At 42.7% G+C, this 21,366-nt stretch overlaps 1 long non-coding RNA gene across 1 annotated transcript in view; it reads right to left on the reverse strand.

Annotated features, from left to right (window-relative positions):
• Positions 1 to 15,260, reverse strand: part of LOC141981363 (uncharacterized) — a 57,132-nt gene extending 41,872 nt beyond the window's left edge. Inside the window, exon 1 of the long non-coding RNA XR_012637747.1 lies at positions 15,249 to 15,260. This is a non-coding gene — a long non-coding RNA (uncharacterized LOC141981363). The remainder of the gene's footprint in view (positions 1 to 15,248) is intronic.
• Between the last annotated feature and the right edge of the window lie 6,106 nt (positions 15,261 to 21,366).

The following is a 21,366-nucleotide window of genomic DNA, read 5'->3' on the forward strand; positions in this document are numbered from 1 at the left end:
TATCACAATACGATAGTCTACCTCAGTTTTATGGTTGAGAGGACTGACACGGACACTTTTCTAAAGAAGCTTTTACTTTTATTTTGCTTAAAGCATAATTACTCATTATTTGTCCTGAATAATCCACCCTAAATCTGGTGGAAAATATTTTATTTATTTATTTATTTCAGATTTCTGTGTAGCTGCATGCAGTATTCAGTCACTGTTCGTGAGTAGGGATAATGTCACAAACTCCAGTTTTCCCTTTTCCATTTTCCTCGGAGGGGGCAGCAGTACAGACATTCATCATGCACAATGAACACACAAATACGTCATTCTGCTTTGAAGATGTTACCAGTGCAGTGATAGTCTCTATAATTATAATGGGAAATACTGCTAGAACCAATGATATCTTGAGATCCGGAAATTCTCTAGAGTGGGCACATTTAAGGAGTTTTGCTAAATGTCAGTGGCTAGAATTTTAAGTATTAATGATTCTCTAATGTTCCCTTCCCAACTCCTAGGCCCAGAATTCTGATTCTGCAGAAATCTTCCTGACTTTCTGAACATACTAGACATCTCTCAGTTGTTGAATAGTATTAATCAATGATAAATCCTTAGATCTTTGTTTTTAAGAAGTTCAATTCCTTTTGCTGTGTGGCAAAGGGGCATGGCCTCCACCAGAGACTGACAGCGAGCGAGAGCCAGACGCCCCCGGTGGGTGAAATCTGGAAGGCCTAGGCCGCCACACTGGAAGCAGAAGGGCGGGACAGGAACCAGGAATAGAAGAGGCGGACCTTGCAGCTCTGTTGAAGAAGATCCACCAAGGAAGACAGACACTTCTAGCCCACTGCTGGAGCCAGAACTAGAGAAAGACTTCAGCTGTCCCAAGAAGACTGCCCAGGTACCAGGAGAACCTGAGATGTCCGATGCTGAGGAGTTTCTGGGACTGCCACTTGCAGTGTACCCTGGGGAGACTGAGAACAACCCTTGGATGCAGATACACCCAAGGGGGAGTATAGGAAGCAGCCATGGGGAACCAGACTACCATCTCGCTGTTGTGCTGCCGGAGACACAGTCAGCGTGTTGCGGGTGGATTCCCCGCTGACGCACTGGCAGACAACTCTGCCACTGTTAGGAACCTGGCCTGGGACACAGTGGAGTTGGGAGGGCCCGCATCTCCCCTTCCACTTCTGACTCCTTAGGCCAGGAGACCTGCAATCCTTGGACAACCCTTTCCTGAGCCCCATAGTCTGTGGTTGATGCTCACCCCATGCCTGAGCCCCATAGGCTGCTTGCTGGGTGCTCAAACCCCCTGCCAGCGCCCTAGACTGCTTGTTGGGCCCCCCCGCCCTAACTGAGGGCCTGAGCCCCCTGAACCACTCACGACTACCCTGCCTAAGAGTGAAAGCCTTTGACTATGTGGTGCCCCGCCCTGGCTGAGGGCTTGGGCCTCTTAACTATTTGCAGCCCTTCCCTGCCTATGGGTTGGGGCCGGAGACTGCGAATTTCCCCATTTACTTAGCCTGTTGTTTCAGGAGCGTGTGAAGCAAAGGGGCATGGCCGCCCTCAGAGATGACAGGAAGGGAGAGCCACACCCACGTACACGTTTACACGCTCATTATATTTCTATGATGTCAATGTGCTCCGCAGCTCCCACTAGTTGACCCTTGTTTACTTTGGCCTTCTGACATGGTCTATTTTACAACGAAATTTTGGATCAGGAGCCTCAATCAAGAACACAAGAAGGTATACTCTAGGTAATCTCCCAAACCAAGTAGTATAAGAAAATCCCTGTGACCTTTTATAAAGTTTGCTTTTTTAGGGCATTTTTAAAGTATTTAAAACTTTACTTCAGGTTTCTTGCAGTCCTTACTGGGGAGCTGACTGATCTTCATTTACAATAAATAAAAGTATGTACTGATAACAGTAAAGGATAAGCCCTAGTCTGATCTCACACTGCTGTAAATCAAGAGTAATTCAGTTGAAATCAATGGAGTTATACCAGTGAAAATCCAGTATCTGTGAGCCAGAATAATAGAATCATAGAATATCAGGGTTGGAAGGGACCTCAGGAGATCATCTGGTCCAACCCCCTACTCAAAGCATGACTAATCCCCAACTAAATCATCCCAGCTACGGCTTTGTCAAGCCTGACCTCAAAGATCTCAAAGGAAGGAGATTCCACCATCTCCCTACGTAACCCATTCCAGTGCTTTACCACCCTCCTAGTGAAAAAGTTTTTCCTAATAGCCAACCTAAACCTCCCCCACTGCAACTTGAGACCATTACTCCTCGTTCTGTCATCTGGTACCACTGAGAACAGTCTAGATCCATCCTCTTTGGAACCCCCTTTCAGGTAGTTGAAAGCAGCTATCAAATCCCTCTTCATTCTCCTCTTCTGCAGACTAAACAATCCCAGTTCCTGCAGCCTCTCCTCATAAGTCATGTGTTCCAGTCCCCTAATCATTTTTGTTGCCCTCCGCTGGACGCTTTCCAATTTTTCCACATCCTTCTTGTAGTGTGGGGCCCAAAACTGGACACAGTACTCCACATGAGGTCTCACCAATGTCGAATAGAGAGGAACGATCACGTCCCTCGATCTGCTGGCAGTGCCTCTACTTATACAGCCCCAAATGCCAGTAGCCTTCTTGGCAACAAGGGCACACTGTTGACTCATATCCAGCTTCTTGTCCACTGTAACCTCTAGGTCCTTTTCTGCAGAACATGCTGACTGTTCCTGATCACTTTCCTCTCCTCTAAGTGCTTCAGAATTGATTCCTTGAGGACCTGCTCCATGATTTTTCCAGGGACTGAGGTGAGGCTGACTGGCCTGTAATTCCCCGGACCCCCTTCTTCCCCTTTTTAAAGATGGGCACTACATTAGCCTTTTTCCAGTTGTCCGGGACCTCCCCCGATCGCCATGAGTTTTCAAAGATAATGGCCAATGGCTCTGCAATCACATCCGCCAACTCCTTTAGCACTCTTGGGTGCAGCGCATCCGGCCCCATGGACTTGTGCTCGTCCAGCTTTTCTAAATAGTCCCGAACCACTTCTTTCTCCACAGAGGGCTGGTCACCTCCTCCCCATGCTGTGCTGCCCAATGCAGTAGTCTGGGAGCTGACCTTGTTCGTGAAGACAGAGGCAAAAAAGCATGGAGTTGTCAAGGTTCCTCCCCCACTCTGAACGCTAGGGTACAGATGTGGGGACCTTCATGAAAACCTCCTAAGCTTATCTTTACCAGCTTAGGTCAAAACTTCCCCAAGGTACAAAATATTCCACCCTTTTTCCTTGGATTGGCCGCTACCACCACCAAACAAATACTGGTTACTGGGGAAGAGCTGTTTGGAAACGTCTTTCCCCCCAAATACTTCCCAAAACCTTGCACCCCACTTCCTGGACAAGGTTTGGTAAAAAGCCTCACCAATTTGCCTAGGTGACTACAGGCCCAGACCCTTGGATCTTAAGAACAATGAACAATCCTCCCAATACTTGCACCCCCCTTTCCTGGGAAATGTTGGATAAAAAACCTCATCAATTTGCATAGGTGACCACAGACCCAAACCCTTGGATCTGAGAACAATGAAAAAGCATTCAGTTTTCTTACAAGAAGACTTTTAATAGAAATAGGAGTAAATAGAAGTAAAGAAATCCCCTCTGTAAAATCAGGATGGTAGATACCTTACAGGGTAATTAGATTCAAAACATAGAGAATCCCTCTAGGCAAAACCTTAAGTTACAAAAAAGACACACAGACAGAAATAGTCATTCTATTCAGCACAATTCTTTTCTCAGCCATTTAAAGAAATCATAATCTAACACATACCTAGCTAGATTACCTACTAAAAGTTCTAAGACTCCATTCCTGGTCTATCCCCGACAAAAGCAGCATATAGACAGACAGAGACCCTTTGTTTCTCTCCCTCCTCCCAGCTTTTGAAAGTATCTTGTCTCCTCATTGGTCATTTTGGTCAGGTGCCAGCGAGGTTACCTTTAGCTTCTTAACCCTTTACAGGTGAGAGGAGTTTTCCTCTGGCCAGGAGGGATTTTAAAGTGGTTTACCCTTCCCTTTATATTTATGACAGGAGTACATTAGCTTTTTCCACATCCTCTGTCACTAGGTTGCCTCCCTCATTCAGTAAGGGGCCCACACTTTCCTTGACTTTCTTCTTGTTGCTAACATACCTGAAGAAACCCTTGTTGTTACTCTTAACATCTCTTGCTAGCTGCAACTCCAAGTGTTATTTGGCCTTCCTGATTTCACTCCTGCATGCCTGAGCAATATTTGTATACTCCTCCCTGGTCATTTGTCCAATCTTCCACTTCTTGTCAGCTTCTTTTTTGTGTTTAAGATCAGCAAGGATTTCACTGTTAAGCCAAGTTGGTTGCCTGCCATATTTACTATTCTTTCTACACATGGGGATAGTTTGTTCCTGTAACCTCAATAAGGATTCTTTAAAATACAGTCAGCTCTCCTGGACTCCTTTCCCCCTCATGTTATTCTTCCAGGGGATCCTGCCCATCAGGTATAATGCATTTACACATACCCAGTTAGGATATTTTAGGGGATATTTTTCTGCAGTACAGTAGCTGAACCTTATCTAATCAGAGTTATAATTGTAGCATGGCGTGCAAGATGATATTTTATCACTGCAGGACATGACGTGGCATGGCATATTCAAATATATGGCTTTTATCAGATACCTTTGAACATTTATAAAAAAAGAGACAAATGGACAGTAGTATGCAAACACTGAGCGACAGGGCAATAAGCATGCTCTCCGGCACATATTCATCGAAGGATTTTGATGACATCACTGTAATAACAAGAGTAAAATTTGACATATCTACAACCTGCCAATAAACCTTCCCATTTTGCATATTAAAATGTTGAAAATTAAATATATTACAAGAAAAACCATTGTTTATTAAAATATATAGTTTCTTCTCTCTTGCATCTTTCTCTGTTTATTGCTATGGAAACATAAAGAAAACAAAACCAAAAGAAATTAGAAGTGAAGATATTCATGGTCAATTGACCAGGAATCATAGTTTTGTTCCTTATGATCATATAAAATATTGTAAAATTTTCATTTGAAAATACTTTGTGAATGTTACTTCATAACTGTAACATCACTAGCATCGTATATGGTCCAGTAATTACACCATTCCTATAAGATCTATTTTTACACAAATTTTGAGAATCTTTGGTAGTTCTACAGTATATATATTTAGTAAAGATTGCAAAAAATATAATTGCCATGCTACTCCCTCAAACACCATCACTCTGAAAAACTAGTGTATGTTTTATGAGTGAACAGAAGAATTTAGGTTCCTGTACGGGGACTCGGCCCTCTGCAGAGTGGTGGGGCACCACCCTGCCTCACTACACCCTCTCTGTGGGGTTGGGGAATACTCAGTCTGTGGCCCAGACCTTCAGGCAGGCCCCCGCAAGCAGTACAATATAAGCCCAGGCCCTGGGTCAGGGCGGGCAGCAACAAATAGTCACAGGCTCAGGCCCTCAGACAGGGACTGAGCAAATAGTTCAATACAAGCCTGGGCCCTGGGTCAGGGCGGGGCAGCAAACAAATAGTCAGTGGCTCAGGCCCTCAGGCAGGAGTTGAGCAAGCAGTTGAACAGCAAACTCCAGGCTCCTGGCTCTGAGCAACCGGGGAGAGGGGGAGACTGCCACCCGCAAATTGGGTGACATGGGGGACGCAGGCCCACCCACTCCACTGCGTCCCAGCCCGGGGCCCGAGCAGCGGCAGAAGACCCGCTGCTGTGGGGATCCTGGCCACAACACACTGATATTGGTTCTGGCAGTGCTGCAGCCAGACTAGGGTCAGCTGCCCCAGGCTACTTCTGGACTCCCCCTCGCAGGGTACAACAAGGACAAGTGCAGAGTCCTGCACTTAGGACGGAAGAATCCCATGCACTGCTACAGGCTTGGGACCACCTGGCTAAGCAGCAGTTCTGCAGAAAAGGACCTGGGGATTACAGTGGATGAGAAGCTGGATATGAGTCAGCAGTGTGCCCTTGTTGCCAGGAAGGCAAACAGCATTTTGGGCTGCATTAGTAGGAGCATTGCCAGCAGATCGAGGGAAGTGATTATTCGGCACTGGTGAAGCTACATCCATTCGGCACTGGTGAAGCTACATCTGGAGTATTTGTGTCCAGTTTTGGGCCCCCCCACTACAGAAAGGATGTGGACAAATTGGAGAGAGTCCAGTGGAGGGCAATGAAAATGATTAGGGGGCTGGGGAACAGGACTTATGAGGAGAGGCTGAGGAAACTGGGGTTATTTAATCTGCAGAATCATAGAATCATAGAATATCAGGGTTGGAAGGGACCTCAGGAGGTCATCTAGTCCAACCCCCTGCTCAAAGCAGGACCAATCCCCAATCAAATCATCCCAGCCAAGGCTTTGTCAAGCCTGACCTTAAAAACTTCCAAGGAAGGAGATTCTACCACCTCCCTAGGTAACGCATTCCAGTGTTTCACCACCCTCCTAGTGAAAAAGTTTTTCCTAATATCCAACCTAAAACCTCCCCCACTGCAACTTAAGACCATTACTCCTTGTCCTGTCCTCTTCTACCACTGAGAATAGTCTAGAACCATCCTCTCTGGAACCACCTCTCAGGTAGTTGAAAGCAGCTATCAAATCCCCCCTCATTCTTCTCTTCCGCAGACTAAACAATCCCAGTTCCCTCAGCCTCTCCTCATAAGTCATGTGTTCCAGACCCCTAATCATTTTTGTTGCCCTTCGCTGGACTCTCTCCAATTTATCCACATCCTTCTTGTAGTGTGGGGCCCAAAACTGGACACAGTACTCCAGATGAGGCCTCACCAATGTCGAATAGAGGGGGACAATCACGTCCCTCGATCTGCTCGCTATGCCCCTACTTATACATCCCAAAATGCCATTGGCCTTCTTGGCAACAAGGGCACACTGCTGACTCATATCCAGCTTCTCGTCCACTGTAACCTCTAGGTCCTTTTCCGCAGAACTGCTGCCGAGCCATTCGGTCCCTAGTCTGTAGCTGTGCATTGGGTTCTTCCGTCCTAAGTGCAGGACCCTGCACTTATCCTTATTGAACCTCATCAGGTTTCTTTTGGCCCAATCCTCCAATTTGTCTAGGTCCCTCTGTATCCTATCTCTGCCCTCCAGCGTATCTACCACTCCTCCCAGTTTAGTATCATCCGCAAATTTGCTGAGAGTGCAATCCACACAATCCTCCAAATCATTTATGAAGATATTGAACAAAACCGGCCCCAGGACCGACCCCTGGGGCACTCCACTTGACACCAGCTGCCAACTAGACATGGAGCCATTGATCACTACCCGTTGAGCCCGACAATCTAGCCAACTTTCTACCCACCTTATAGTGCATTCATCCAGCCCATACTTCTTTAACTTGCTGACAAGAATACTGTGGGAGACCATGTCAAAAGCTTTGCTAAAGTCAAGAAACAATACATCCACTGCTTTCCCTTCATCCACAGAATCAGTAATCTCATCATAGAAGGCGATTAGATTAGTCAGGCATGACCTTCCCTTGGTGAATCCATGCTGACTGTTCCTGATCACTTTCCTCTCGTGTAAGTGCTTCAGGATTGATTCCTTGAGGACCTGCTCCATGATTTTTCCGGGGACTGAGGTGAGGCTGACTGGCCTGTAGTTCCCAGGATCCTCCTTCTTCCCTTTTTTAAAGATTGGCACTACATTAGCCTTTTTCCAGTCATCTGGGACTTCCCCCGTTCGCCACGAGTTTTCAAAGATAATGGCCAATGGCTCTGCAATCACATCCGCCAATTCCTTTAGCACTCTCAGATGCAACTCGTCCGGCCCCATGGACTTGTGCACGTCCAGCTTTTCTAAATAGTCCCTAACCACCTCTTTCTCCACAGAGGGCTGGCCATCTACTCCCCATGTTGTGATGCCCAGCGCAGCAGTCTGGGAGCTGTCCTTGTAGTGAAGACAGAGGCAAAAAATGCATTGAGCACATTAGCTTTTTCCACATCCTCTGTCACTAGGTTGCCTCCCTCATTCAGTAAGGGGCCCACACTTTCCTTGGCTTTCTTCTTGTTGCCCACATACCTGAAGAAACCCTTCTTGTTACTCTTGACATTTCTTGCTAGCTGCAGCTCCAGGTGCGATTTGGCCCTCCTGATTTCATTCCTACATGCCCGAGCAATATTTTTATACTCTTCCCTGGTCATATGTCCAACCTTTCACTTCTTGTAAGCTTCTTTTTTATGTTTAAGATCCGCTAGGATTTCACCATTAAGCCAAGCTGGTCGCCTGCCATATTTACTATTCTTTCGACTCATCGGGATGGTTTGTCCCTGTAACCTCAACAGGGATTCCTTGAAATACAGCCAGCTCTCCTGGACTCCTTTCCCCTTCATGTTAGTCTCCCAGGGGATCCTACCCATCCGCTCCCTGAGGGAGTCGAAGTCTGCTTTCCTGAAGTCCAGGGTCCGTAGAAGAAGAAGAGTGAAGGGGGATTTGATAGAAGCCTTCAACTACCTGAAGAGGGGTTCCAGAGAGGATGGAGCTAGGCTGTTCAAAGTGGTGGCAGATGACAGAACAAGGAGCAATGGTCTCAAGTTGCAGTGGGCGAGGTCTAGATTGGATATTTGGAAAAACTATTTCACTAGGAGGGTGGTGAAGCACTGGAATGGGTTACCTAGGGAGGTGATGGAATCTCCATCCTTAGAGGTTTTTAAGGCCCAGCTTGACAAAGCCCTGGCTGGTATGATTTTGTTGGGGTTGGTCCTGCTTTGAGTAGGGAGTTGGACTATATGACCTCCTGAAGTCTCTTCCAACTCTAATCTTCTATGAGTCTATGAATCACAGAAACCTCACAGTACACCACCAATAAGAAACTGTTTATAAATGAACACTAATAGCTTGCTGTTTGTATAAGTTTAAAACATATCTATCTGGAAATGGCTCCAATTCAGTATCCTGTGATCCAGTGACCACTCACATGTATCCATTATTAATTGGCTTAGCCTGTCTGAAATAATGCTTTGCTTTCCAGCCAGTGAGGTTGTATGCATGTAGAAATGTCTTGTGAGATACTGTCCAATTCCTTACACAAGAACCATTAGCCGGTTCCTTCTTAATTGTTTATGTGACCCTGATTCAAACAGGCATATTTAAGGATACTTGGTCTCTGAAGATATAGGGAGCACTTGCACCAACCTCATCTCTAAAAGAAATATGCATAGCTGTTGATTCAGTCAATACCAGGTGGCATGGATATGTATTCCTCCTGAATGAGCTATCTAACTTATGCAAAACACATCCAAGGTTATTGTAGTTTGAGTTTGGAAGTCCATAGTTTATTGCAGGTTACCCCTGGACTACCAGCAACCCAGGGAGAATCAAAGAGATAATCAGATACAAGTGTCGCTGTGGCCTGTGAGTACTTAACATCTTTAACCCTGTGTAATGTAGGGGTATATCATGGTTACTATGAATTCTGCTGAGCAAGTACAACATTCATAGCATGGAGCATACTGATACCTGATGATTGTGGCAAATCTTTTGCACAAGATTCAAAATGTCCTCGACCTTCTGTGTGGGAGGAAGGTGGGAAGCCACATCTAGCAGGGTTCCTACGTACTCCAATTTTCTCTGCAGACCAATGTGGAGTTTTGAGTATCTTGAACAGTACTTTGATGATTTCACAAAGTGATCTGTGAATCACATCCAGGGCACTGTCTGAGTAGAAGATCATCCAGAGACAGAAACATTTGCATTGTCATCCTGCGTATTTGATTATTCCTAGAAACACTGTTTTTTGGGGTTTTTTTCCCTTGACTTGGTAAAATGATATCTCTGAAATACAGAATAACCCTTCATCTTCTTAAATGTCTGCATAGCAGAAAATACCTGGAATAAAAGGCCTTTTACCCAGACAGAATTTAGTGGTTCAGCACAAGCAGGGACTCATTCAATGAAGTGCAAATACGGAGTTTCAATGGCAATATAGGGTCTTGGTTCTGTTTTCTTCGAAACTGAAGTCTTCTATTTCTTCCAGAACGGCTTCATGCTGGATTTTCAGGAATTTTTTAGAGAAAAGCCTTTTCAATAAGCGTGTGAGCAAATCTCAGAGCCAAATAATGATCTTTTTTGAGGTATATCACATATAAGTTCTACATATACACTAGGGACAGAGCCCAACTGCACCTGAAGCATTTAAAAAATGCTTGGGAAATGCTCCATACTAAATAACAAGGGAGAGAACAAAACCTAGAGAAAACAGCAATAAACAACAATGAGTTTCATGTGCAGAAGTGCATAAACTGATACCTTGGGCATTGAGTCTTGGAGATCAAGCAACTGTTACAAAGGGAGCACAGGAAGATGATCACAAAACTTTGAATATGTCGACAATACTTTGTTGCTGAGGCAGACTTTTGGCTGAAAAGCAATACCCAAAAGCCAAAGAGAGCGGCTTTCTTAAAGAGAGGAATAATGTGGTAAAATGGAGGGAATACATAACAACACATCTCTCAGTGAGGAGGAGTGTGGGGTATAGGTTGGTAAAAGAGAGGATGAAAGGAATGAATAGTTTTCTTTGTCACATTTCCTAGTGAATATTTCTTTGTCATATTTCCCTATTCTCCTGCCCAACCCATAGAAATAGTCAAGAACAGTCAATGGATGTAATGAGCAGTATCCTGAGGAGCTGGGCTTATCATAGTGAGCCTTTATAGGAGTTTACAGCTAAGAAGCTCTGTCTGGGATGCAGACAGAGCCAACTGGCAGTGCCTTATTACATTGTGAAGGGATGGCCAGATTGTCATCTGGTATGGATGCCTCAGTCATTTCTGCCTGTGGTGTAAAAATAGCTGCAGAGGAGTATGACTACAGGATCCTGAACTGTGTACCAGCTTGGTCATATGCCAACAAAATGAACTAGTACAAGTAGTAGCCTTCCATTTATGATAGTCATCAAAATATACAACTAATTGGATAGAATTAATTTCGCCAACATATCATCTACTTTTGAAAATACACAATATATCTTATGCCACACAAAAGGAACTTGTTAATAGGAAGGACTAAATTCACACCCACTCTTGATTTATCAAAAGGATATTGAAAATTCCCCTTGATGATATCTCACCCTAACATTTTCTTTGCCACAGTTCTTCGACAACATTTACATTATGGTTGTTCCCAAAAGCCCAAGTCAGGAGCAAGACCCCTTTGTGCCTAGCACTGTGCCAAATACACAAGCATGCATGATACCTGACCTGAATAGTTTCCAATCTGATTTGAAATAAGATACAACATTTAAGAGTGACAAATAGGAAGAACAGATGAAGAAGAATAATTGTAACTAAAATATAGTCACACAGTTATACAAGTTGCACAGCTTGATGGTTCCAAGACATTGCAAAGGTGTTTTTTAAATAAAAACATAAAATCAGCTTTTCCTAACTGCTGCAATATTTACTATCATAGAGTAGCCAGTTTCCTAAAGGTGTCATGGCAAGATGCTTTGGGAGGCAAAATTTTAAGGAGAAGAGAGTGTTGGCCTTAACAGATTAATTCAGTGAGGACATAACATGTAAGGAGAAGTGTGAAAGAAGCAGATAAATAAGCTTGATTCCAATCTGGTATCACCAGCAGAAGGAAGGTGGCTGCAGTGTGTGAAGTGGTAATAGACAAAAGAGGATAACTAGGAAGGGGAGAATTTTGTAAGGTTCTTCAAGGCGAGGGCAAGAAGCTTGAATTTGATGTGGTAGTGAATGGGTAGTAGGGGAAGCATTAAAGATGAGTTACATGGTCAGAATGATAGGTCAGGATTATGATCTCAGTACTTTATTTTGAGATGTTTGTCCACAAAGATGGAAGAACTAAGGGGGTGGGGGGAGAGAACAAACTGATAGTTCACATAGTCACAGAAATTTTGAGGAGGAGCTCATCAGCATGGGAAAAGTTATGGAGGAGCAAATGTTGGAAGTGAGTTCAGGTTGAAGGTTGGTAGAAGGCTGGATTTTGCAATGGCTGAAAAAGGAAACAAGGACAGTGAAGAGAATGGAGTTGAGTGAATTAACTAATTAACTAAAGAAGATAATGCAGAGATAAGGATTAGAGTGGCAAAAATGTCATGGTGCTGACAGACTGAAGATTTCAAAAGTGTTGGGTGGGAAACAGGTGGAAATGATGGGGATGAGGGTTGAGGGAGGGGGGCCAGAGAAGCAGTGGTGGTGGAAAAAGATAAAGTTGGAATGATAGCCAGGATAAATATTTGCAGAGGTAAAGAGGAGGATGAGGATGTGAAATAAGAATCCATGGGAATAAAAGAGTGAGGGAATTGGAACTGAATGATAAGAGGAGGAAGTAGAGCTAGGGAGAGAAGTAGAATAGAAGGTAAAAAAGGACAATGATATGAACACAATGGGAAAGGAAATAGGAAGGATGAGACAGGAGACAATGGGACAGAGAAAGGGGATGGTAATCATGGTGCAAAACTAATGGCTGGACAGTATCAATAGCTAGCTAAAATGCCAGAAGCAAAATGAGAGTTGGGCTAGCTGTAGAACCGATAAACTAATGATCAATAATACAATAACTCAATCAGTAAACAAGGCAGTAAAGTAGTTGTGCAGATAATCATACAAGAGTAATGAGTGGTACATTAATGAGTGAGTGGCTGACAGCTCAAGCTTTCAGCCTCATGGTGGTGGGGGGATCCAGCTGTCAGGGCCCCACAATGCCCCATACAGTTAAGCCTGTGAAAGCACTTCTGGTGAGGACATGTACCACTGACAGAGGGGGTGTAGTGTGGTCATGAACCACTGCAGTAATTACTATGGTGACTTTACATTGACCTAACTTAGATCAACTTAATTTTGTAATGTAGACTTGCTCTAACTGTGGTGATGTTGTCATGGGCATACATCAATTTACCATCAATTCTTTCAGGTTGATCCATCAAAGGTTTAAGGACCAAAATCCCAAAGAAGCATAGAGTGCTGCATATGTAGACAATGTAGTCATCTTCTGTCTAGACTAGGAAAGCCACAGGTAATATTTTGATAAGGCGATCACTGAATTACAAAGTGCAGGTTTAACTATAAATCACCAGAGATAAGCTATGACATAAACAAACCAGATATCTGATATAAGTATTGAGAAAACGTAAGATCAAACCAAAGAAATTATAGGCTGAAAGAGATAGGAAGCTCCTAATGTCTAAGACTAAGAAAGAAACAGACACAAGAGACTACTGTCATTTGGGTGCACCAAATTTTGCAAGAGTGGCCTCTCGTACACGGCACATAAGCAAGATCTAAAGAGATACTGCAATCTGGTCCCCAGAGTGTTATAAGGCTTTTTATGTGCTACAGTTAAGAATGTGTAGAGTACCAGTTTTAAAAAGTTCAGATCTTACTATACTATTTGTCACATAAATGGATATCTTGTAAATGTATCTAGGATACATGGAGTCTATATAGGTAGGAATCCAACAACAAGGAAATCTATGCCTGAGATCCTGCTGAAAGAAACTTTGGTTAGGGACTCAAAGCTGAGTATTCTGGGATTGTTGTGTTTTGTGTATGTATTATTTTACTTTCCTTGGTACCCCAATAAACAATCTTTGATTGTGAGCTGAACATCTGCTCTCTAGGATGTTTTACCACACTCCTATCCACAAACATGCCACAAATTGTTTTTCTCTAAATTGACAATTAGAAATAAGTGCACTTTCTGGGCTTGTCTTCACTACCGAGGAGATAGACGCTGCTGAAATCGATGCAACGGATGTTGATTTAGCGGGTCTAGTGAAGATCCACTAAATCGAAGGCAGAAGGTTCTCTGGTCAACCCCGATACTCCACCTCTCTGAGAAGAGTAAGATAAGTCAACTGGAGTGTGTCTCCCATTAATGCAGCGCAGTGAAGACACCGGGGTAAGTAGAACTAAGCTATATTGACTTACCCCAGTAGTGAAGTCAAGCCCTCTCAAATGTCACAGTGTGGTAACTGCTGATAAATGCTGCCACTTTGATGGCAACCATGGTAATTCTATTTATCTACCTGCCGCATATGCATTTACAATGCAGCAGTAGCCATAGTATCTAAACACCATTTTAGATCATACTATAATGTTGGAATTCAGAAAGTACAACTAATGTACAATCACGCTTATCTTTATAGATGATGTTACCTTTAAGCAAACTTCCCATAATTCATGTTTGAAATAAACAAATCTCTGCTTTAGTAAAGATATAAGCCTCACTAAGAAATACGGCCGAAGCTACAGCTTCATGGTGTAATATTCCTACTTTTAATAAACAAAGAATGTTAAGTGAATTACTTGGCTTTAAATTTACAATAGTATTATACAGATAATTTAATACAGATATAAGGTTCCTAATCTCCACTTTTCCAACTAAGTGATTGTTTTGCTAAGCACTTCTATTACAGGAGAATCTTTATTATGGCATGCTAATTGACTAGCTGCCACATCCCATGAAATAAAGATTCCAAAGTATAGAAAGTTAGAATGTTAGCATAAACATCTGTGTTACCCTTTGATTAAAAAATCTATAAATATTTGACAAGAATTCATATGAACTAAAGGAGTTCCTTGTTCCTCAATATACAGAGGAACAAAGAGGGCAAAGCCTTCCTTTTTCAAATCTAACTAAAACTAGAATCACAGATAATATAAGAATCTTTTGGGAGAAAAATATCTAATTCAACCCACGTAAAAAATTAACTTATCAAAACATTTTTTGCAGGGATTTGTCTTGAGTTCCACAAAAAGTTATCCTTTTTTACAAATATATTTGCTTAAATAATATTTCCAAAATTACTTTGACTATATTATTGAATATGTCTAATCAAAGGTTATGACAACAACTTAATATGTCTTGAAAGACAATTACTTCATACAGGTTCATCAGCAAATGAGGCAAAAATGAACAGATTTAACTTTGGCATAAACAATCCTTACTAGATCAATCTTCAGATAAGTGAAAAGAAAATATACAATATAGCACAAACAGACTGCTAAATTAAAAAGCATGCTACAAAACATAAAAATAAACTCTTTTTTAAAATAGTCACAGTCAATAGCAGAACTAATTGAAAACCTATAAATTTAGTACAGTGCTGCATGTAGTCTCTATCTTACTCTGCTTATACATCAATAGGTCATTCTCAGTTAATTAAGCAAAGGCATAATCAGCTTAATTTATGTAGTTCTGGGCAGTTAATGATATCTTAGAACAGTACCTGACGTTTGGCCTGCCCATATAACTTGCTGTATGTGCCCAGTTCATTCTGCAGCTGTTCAACTTTAGCTCTTAATTTTTCTATCTTAGATTTCATTTACACTGTTCGGTCTGAAGCTGATAAATCAGATGTTCTTGAGCTTGAAGCTGAAAGAAAGCACAATTAAATTAACAGGTTATCAAAACAATATGAACTCAGCTTTCCATTTATATTATATTATTGAATGCAGTATTAAAAAAAACATAAAACAAGCTGATAGCTTATTATCACAGTTTCCCAAATTAACTACTATATCAGTATTTAAACAATGTAGTACAACACAGAGCGATATAACAAGTGACACATAAATAGGACAGAAAAGGACATTAGTCTCCAATTAGAATACTGAAATGTGGCCACAAAATAGTAAAGATTTTGTAAGATACCGTTACAAACTAGGTACCTGCATAAGGAGACCTTTTTTTCAGTTGCAGAGAAAACATTTCCTTCTGCTGTCTCTGTAACTCATCTTCTCTTTTCTGAAGCTGCAAGTTTACACACAAAGACAAACCACAATGTCAACCAATTGGACCTCACTTAAGGAACCTAGGAGATCGATATGTAAAGTAAAGGATGAACAGGACCCCATTTCTGAAGTACGTTGCTCAAACTGCTCTTTCATTAAAAGATGCTCTCTCTTATTGATTTTGGCTTAAGTAATGAGAAAGCTTATCCAAAAATCTTTAGCATTTGGGCTCAAGTTAAGGAAATCAATAGAGTCATTTCCCATTTGAACTGCATATGTGAGTTTTATGTACGAGAGATAAGACAAAGCCCAAATCGGATAAATCGATAACATTGTCAATAGAACATGAAGCAGACAAATGGCATTTTTAAGCAATTAAAGTGAGCTGTAAACATACAGAGGCTAATCAATTACAATGTTTTGCTATTAACAGTTTTTAATTTGTTCAAATATTATACTGGGAAGTAAATCCTAAGAAATGGAGAGAACTAAACATGCTTCCTGCTACTGTTAAAATATTATTACAATAAAGCTTTTCTTGTCTATATGTAACTCTTCCTATACTTTCATTAGAAAAAAGAAAAATAATTAATTGGTTATCAAATTCCTATATTATCTTATGTATAAGTACAAGGTATGCAATAGGCCATAATCAGATCCAGGTTATATTCTACCACCACAACCCAAGCTGCAGGACCACTAGTGGTATACAATCCACTCACTAGTGCACAACTCTTGCAGCCCTGTTCTACCTTCAAAATCCCAGCGTAATTAGTAAAGTTGAATATGCTGTTCAGGAAGAAGGAATGGCCAGGGCACATCAGGAAACTACTAATTCAGTGTGAACCTAGGTGGACTTCTCCAGTGGAACTTCAGTGGAGCCATGGGCCACACTTTAAAAATGCCCTTGCCCAAAAAAGCCTTCTGGAGAATGCAAATGATCCAAACATTCCCTTCTTTACCGGGGAAGTGAATCCCTCTAAGTTACAGTACTGTGTGTGTGTGTGTGTGTGTGTGTGTGTGTGTGATATAGTTTTTCAGCTTGGCTTACGCCCATTAGGTGGATATATATATGCACATGTGTGGAAACACGCACATCTCCTCCCTCCACCCCTCCCACAATATCTTTCTAATTATTATTTGAATGTTCCTATTATATATAAAAAAGCTGAAGCCAGTATGTAACAATGGGTACTGTACTTGTGAAGATATGTGTAATGTTTCTTTAGAATTGTATCAGGAAGTCTGATGGAGGGTCCCAGAAAGGTTCAGGAAGAAGCTCTACACAAAAGCACAGAGAGAGGCCAAGTAGCTGTAAGGATAATACTGTTTTCCTTATTCAAATAATGTTCTCAGTTTAGTTTTACAGAAAAGCGACTCTTTCTCTGATTTTTTATCATTACTAGATGATATGGTGTCATGAATGAAACTCATTTTGAATCTCCAGAAATAAATGGATAAAAGACAATGCTACAGTTCACTCCTTTCATTGCATGCAGTGCAAGATGTGCTTCATCAGATCTAGAACCACAATTATGTTCAACACAGGTCAACATGTCCTAAACATACTTTATCAACCATTTTGCTTCACCAAAAGAGAAGAAAGAATAATTAGTAAACCTGATGACCACAAAAGAATGAAACACATGAATGGGCTTGCTTGTAACAAAGAGTGCAGACGGCAGTATGGAAGTCTCTATATGGGCCTTATATGAACAAGCAGATCTTATCACAGGGAGCAAGAAAGAAAAAAAAAAGAGTGGTCAGAAGAGTGCAGAGAGTGCTATTGTGGGAAGGCCTCTGCATACTTCTTAAACCTTTGTGTACCAAGTCACCAACCTAGTGAGGAGGACTTTAAACTAGGTTCAAAGTGGGCAGGTAACAAAAGGCCATACTTAAGCATAAAAAGGTGACTTTAACAGAGGATAAGATATTGAGGGGGGGAGGGACATGGAAAATTACACTAGTGTCATAGGAGCAACAAAAAGGGAAATCAGTGTGGCAATCTGCTCAATATAGCACAGGGAATAAACAGGAAGAACTGGAGGTATTTGTACAGAAGCTAATTTATGACTTAATTGGCATCACAGAGACATGATGGGATAAGTCTCATGACTGCAATATTGGTATAGAAGGGTAGCTTGTTCATGAAGGACACGCAGGATTAAAAGGGAGAAGATGTTGCATTATGCATCAGGAATATAAACACGTGTTCTGAGATCCAGAAGCAGATGATAGTCAGACCAGCTGAAAGTCTCTGGTTAAAGATAAAACAGGTAAAAAATAGGGTGACCGCATGATTGGACTCTGCTATAGACCACCAAATCAGGAAGAAGAGGCGGATAAAGCATTTTCTAAGTAATAAAAATATCCAGAACACAAGACTTGTGGGGGGACTTTAACTACGCAGACATCTGTTGAAAAAGTATTACACCAAATACAAAATATCCAGTAAGTTCTTCGAATGTATTGGGGAAAACTTTTTATTTCAGAAAGTGGAGGAAGTAACCAGAGCAACAGTAATTTTAGAGTTGATTCTGAGAATCAGGGAGCAATTGGTAGCAAATCTGATAGTGGAAAGCAATTTGGGAGAAAGTGATTATGAAATGATATATATCATGATTCTAAGGAAAGGAAGAAGTGAGAGCAGCAGAATAAAGATAATGGACTTCAAAAAAGAAGACTTCAATAAACTTAGAGAACTGATAGTAAAGGTCCCATTGGAAGAAAATCAAAGGGATAAAGGAGTTCATGAGAGCTAGTACTTTGTCAAGGACACAATATTAAAGGCACAACAGCAAACTATCCTGATGCAAAGGGAAAATAGGAAGAATAGGAAGAGGTCAATATGACTGCATCGGGAGCACTTTAAAGACCTGAAAAAGCAAGAGGGAATCCTACAAAAGGTAAAAAAACATGGACAAATTACTAAGGAGGAGTACAAAAGAATAGCACAAGCATATAGGTATAAAAACAGAAAGGCTAAGGCACAAAATTAGTTATACCTAGCAAGAGACATACAAGGCAATAAGAAGATATTTTTCAAATACATTAGAAGCAAGAGGAAAATGAAGTAAAGCATGCATCCTCTACTTAGCAGAATAGGAGAGCTAATAACTGATGGTATCAAGAAGGCTGATGTGTTTAATGCTTACTTTGCTTCAGTCGTCACTAAAAAGTTAATGGTGACCACATACTCAAAACAACTAATATTAACAACAAGGGAGAAGGAACATAACCCAGATAGGGAAAGAACAGGTTAAAGAATATTGTGACAAAGTTCCTCCTCTGCCTCGGTGGGTCCTGCACTTATTGGCGGATTTGCTCGCCTCAGAGATTCACGGCAGCCCTCAGTTTAGCCACTCTTGCTAGTGGCTCAAACCTGCCATCCACTCAGCTAACTTCACTGGCCAGCATGGGGGAAACGGAGGACAATCCCCTCAGTCTCTGTGTCCCACCTAGTGGGTCGGGGACAGGGCAGATCCCTTTCCAATTTAGACTTCCCTTCTGGTGTTTCTCACAGACCAGGTTCAACTCCTTCTGTGTCCGACCGATCAGGAGTTGGGGGGACGGGGAGGAACCCGGGCCCACCCTCTACACTGGGTTCTAGCCCTGTGGATAGCAGCTGTCCACAATGTTCCCTGTATCAGCTGCGTGACAGCTACAACTCCCTGGGCTAGTTCCCCATTGCCTTCCCCCCAGCACCTTCTTTATCCTCACTGCAGGATCTTCCTCCTGAAGCCTGATCACGCTTGAACTCTTCACCCCTCCAGCAGCACACCTTCTCACTCCCTGCTCCTGGCGCACCCCCCTACTAACTGATGAGAGGTCCTTTTTAAACCAGGTGTCCTGATTAGCCTGCCTGCCATAATTGAATCTAGAAAGTTCTTAATTGGCTCCAGGTGTCTTGATTAGCTTGCTTGTCTTAATTGGTTCTGGCAGGTTCCTGATTGCTCTAGGGCAGCCCCTGCTCTGGTCACTCAGGGAACAGAAAACTGTTCATCCAGTGGCCAATATATTTGCATTCTACCAAACTCCTGTATTCCACTGGTCTGGGTCTGTCATATATCCCTCCCCCCGCTCAACATGAAGGAGTTGGGCAGCTTGGGACGCCAGACAGTGCACACGTGACAAGCCATCGGCATTGCCATGACAGCTCCCTGCTCTGTGTTGCACCCAGAACTGGAAAGATTGGAGGGATAAGAACCACCTGGTCACCCTTGCATTCTTCTCTTTGTTCCACTGCATCCATTGAAGAGGGGCATGGTCGGTCACGAGGACAAATCTGCGCCCAAGCAGGTAGTAGCGCAATGTTTCCATGGCCCATTTTACAGCGAGGCACTCTCTCTCCACCACTGCATATTTTTATTCCCTCGGAAGGAGTTTCCTACTGAGGTAGAGAATTGGGTGTTCCTCCTCCCCGACCATCTGTGATAGGACGGCCCGCAACCCTACTTCCGATGCATCCATCTGCAGAATAAATTCCTTGGTGAAATCTGGGGCTATCAGTATGGGGTTACTGCAGAGGGCAGTCCGAAGGTCTGTGAATGCTCTCTCTGCTGCATCAGACCATCTCACCAGATCAGGTCCATGGGCCTTCACTAGGTCTGTCAGAGGGCTTGTTGTTGTGGCAAAATGGGGGATAAATCATCAGTAATACCCCACCACACCTAGGAATGCCCGGACTTGTTTCTTGCGACTTGGACGAGGCCAATTTTGGATGGCCTCTAACTTATTCAGTTGGGGTTTTACCAGACCTTTCCCCACAATGTAGCCAAGATATTTGGCCTCTGTAAATCCTATTGTGCACTTGGCAGGATTTGCTTTAAGGCCAGCTTGCCTGAAGGTATCGAGGACTGCCTCCACCTTCTCTAAGTGGGTTTCCCAGTCTGGGGTATGAATGACTACATCGTCTAGGTAGGCAGCAGCATAATGATTATGGGGGCGTAATAGCTTGTCCATGAGGCACTGGAAGGTAGCTGGGGCCCCATGTAGTCCAAAAGGGAGGACAGTGTATTGGAAAAGACCCTCTGGTGTAGAGAACGCAGTCTTTTCCTTTGCATCTTCAGCAAGGGGAATCTGCCAGACTAGACTTTGTCAAGTCTAGGGTAGTCAAGTATCGGGCATTGCCCAGACGGTCCACTAGTTCATCTATACGAGGTATGGGGTACGCGTCGAACTGGGATACCTTGTTTAGTCTCCGGAAGTCATTACAAAACTTTGTGGTGCCATCGGGTTTGGGCACTAACACGATTGGGCTGGACCACTGACTGTGGGATTCTTCAATAATCCCTAACTCCAGCATTTTTTTTACTTCTGCTTTTATTTCCTCCCTTTTGGCTGCTGGCACCCAGTAGGGCCTCATTGTTACTCTGGCCCCAGGGTTCATGATGATGTGATGATATGTCTCGGTTGTTCGACCCAGTTTTGTTGAGAACACATCTTGGTTCTGGAAGATCATCTCAGACACCTCATTCTTCTGGTCTGGCGTTAAATTGGGAATCACCCTCACCTGTTCGGAGGGTTTCTTTTCCTGGGGTAGGTCTTTTCAGACAGCTGTGCATGCCTCTTGTGTATGCCAGGGTTTCAGAAGGTTGACATGATATATTTGCC

The sequence above is a fragment of the Natator depressus genome, chromosome 2, assembly GCF_965152275.1.
Source record: "Natator depressus isolate rNatDep1 chromosome 2, rNatDep2.hap1, whole genome shotgun sequence".
Lineage (NCBI taxonomy): Eukaryota > Metazoa > Chordata > Testudines > Cheloniidae > Natator > Natator depressus.